Source organism: Belonocnema kinseyi, chromosome 4 (assembly GCF_010883055.1).
Source record: "Belonocnema kinseyi isolate 2016_QV_RU_SX_M_011 chromosome 4, B_treatae_v1, whole genome shotgun sequence".
Classification (NCBI taxonomy): Eukaryota; Metazoa; Arthropoda; class Insecta; order Hymenoptera; family Cynipidae; genus Belonocnema; species Belonocnema kinseyi.
The window spans coordinates 115550424-115553463 of record NC_046660.1 but is presented as its reverse complement, the minus strand read 5'-3'; positions in this window follow the sequence as shown (position 1 = coordinate 115553463).

The window sequence follows — 3040 nt, the reverse complement described above, 5'->3', positions numbered from 1 at the left end:
ATTTGTTTTTTGTTTTCAAAAAACCCTTCCTCGCTAAGTGGCAATATGGCGCAATGTGACGACTAGCACAGAATTGTCAAAAAGCAATGTTTTTTACATCTTGCAATCCATCCATTGCCTATTGCGTCCTGAATTCACCCGGTGGCCCGCGCGGATCGGTTGCTTTGTTACGACTTTACGGGGTGAGCTAAACAACCCAATCAGATCGTAGCATGTACCGATCCTTCGGTAATGTGCACTGCACCACTACCCTGCCCAAAAAATCAGTAACATTCTGAAAGGAAATTTCTGATAGATTCTGAAACAGTCGAAAAAATATTCTTCTCAGATTTTATCAGAATCTTTCCGAAATCTGCATCCGAATTCTTCAGTTTATTTCCGAAAATTTCTCTCAATATAATTCCATCAGATCTTATCAGAAGTGTCCCATTTATTCTCCTCAGATGTTATCAGAAATCCCTTATTATTAATAATAATTATTATTAATAAAAATAATAATATATTACTTTGTTTTTGCAAATTATTATTTTAAAAAGTTAATAGTAATCATTTGAACAATCAAAACAATTGTCTAAACAAGGTTTAAAAAATAATTCTTTTGATCCAAAATTTCTTCACTTAATTACTGTAAAATATATTATACAGTTGTAATTTTGAAGAAATTATTTAATTAATAAAATTATTAAATTCCGATATTTATTGAATGAATAACTTTTTACTTTCTAATCCTTCGATATATTTTAATTTGAAAAGTTTATTTGCAATTACATAATAATTACATATAAAGTTCTATTAAACAATATTTATATAACAATATTACATAATTTATTTTTTTTTTTGATAAATTCTGATAGAAGCTGATAAAAATGCGAGCGGGAAAGTTTTAGAAAAGTTCGAAAAAAACGGGAAGATACCGCTGGGACACTTGATAAATTCTGAAAGATTCTGAAAGAAAATAGTGGTACAGTTTCGGATAGAATTTCGGATGCAGATTTCGGAAAGAATCTAAAGGATATGGAACGCTTCGGAGAGAAAGTTCGATCAGAAATTTCTGGCAGGGTAGATTAATCTCAATTCAGTGGATTTCACATATCTTACAGTACATAGTACTAGGGAATAGAGGTTTATTTTATTAAAGGACAACCGTTAAACTAACCTTAATTACATTGTGTCATTTACGAAATGGTAAGTGATTTCTACATTTTCACCCCCTTATTAAAAGCAGTTTATACTGTTACGGTTACAAGAAACCCTCTACATTTCCTGACAAGTAAATGTTACATTTATTTTTTCTGCGTATCGTTTTTGCTTTATTTTTGGAAAATAATATCAGAAATAAAAAAATTAAGATTTTAAAAAATTACTCAAGGTATAATAACATTTTAATATCAAAGTTTGTTACCTAAATTATATCTACAGATTTACTTGGAACCACTTTGCGCCAGGGCGGGCTTTTTTAATTGAAAAAATAGCGTTGAAAAAAGTTTTAATTTATAAAAGGACGACACAATATGTAATAAGAACAAGACCATAAAAATATGCTTGTTTCAATATCAATGCATATTATGATTTGTAGTAATATACACTTTTCAGGGTAGCTGCGAACAAAGATCAATGCCAAGTAAGGAACAAATACTCAAGTAATCATGAAAAAAAAATGTTCACTGTATTTTGAAAGATTTGAATAAACAGTCCTGGACCAAGATATAGAAACTAATATAATATGCATTGTATGTGGTTTGATCTTTAATTTTGGAATTTCTGTGTACAAATGTGGAGGAAGTAAAAAGATCAAACGCGAAGCGAGAGACCCAACTGAGGCGCGCTCTTGAAGCGCTCAAACTTGCGAACGAAGCAAACCGCGCCCAGCGCGCGAGGATAATGTGATGATAATAAGTTTTTCCATAAATATTCGTTCAGTAATAATGGTAATATCATTCTCATTCTTCAAACTACACAGGGATCTGTGCAGGAAACTACTTCCCAAAACGGTGCGGGATCTCGTAAAGGATCTTTTAGCTTCAATTTTGGCGTACGATCAGTTTGCTCAACCGCTAGACTTATTGGAATAAACTGACAAGAAATAAGTAGAAGCAGCCACTGTCATACAGTAACTGTACCCCCATCCATTTACTTCTTCTTCTTTGGCAAACGTTATCACAGCAGGGCCTTGTGGTGATTTCTGGCTTTTTTTTCTATTGCACTGTTTCCGTTTATCTGCTGTGTCGGCATTTCAAGACTGGAACGAAGACGAGCAGTGCGGTCCCTGGAAAGGGAAGGGAGCCATAGAATCTCGCATAAAATTTGTTGCGTATATATCTATTGATTCATTTTAGAGAACTATTTTTCGATGCTTTCGAGCGGTATAGAGTTGAATGAAGGTAAAAAGTCTCGCGCGTACCAATTACGCGCCGAGGTTATAGTCGGTCGGTGCCAACTGCGGAAGGTGACCTTATAAGGGAAGAGAAAAGGGTTTTGAGTCTGTTTCCAGGAAAATCGGTCCGCGAGAGCACTTGCACGTTGGCTGTTTCTTTGATTCTTCTACCATCAACCGGTTTCACCGATGCCTTCGCGAGTCTTTTGGGCAAAAAGACATTATCCCAGTACACCTCGCAAGAAATGCATGAAGCTCGAGAATACATATTAAGGGGTTATTTTGAAACGTTCGAAATAGTTGACCAAATATGGCTTTACATAAATATATGTGGGCCAGAATTACGTATTACGTACAGGATCATATAGCCGGAGATATTCGCGGAATTTTATTTTAAAGACAAGCCCTTTAGGTCGATAAAAGGGTCGCCGGGGTATTTTTACAACTAGTATTTCGAAAAACCCATTTTAAAAAAAAACTCATCTAAAGTTGGCGAGTGCCATGACCGAACGTGTTATAAGTTTTTTCAAACAAGAAATATACTCACTTGGTATTGCTTTCGGAATATTCGCACTTTAAATTTGCAATGAGACACCTGGTGGCCGTCAGCGAAGCTATTTTAATGGCGGATGATACCGTACACATATCAATGGTGTTGCATGTAAA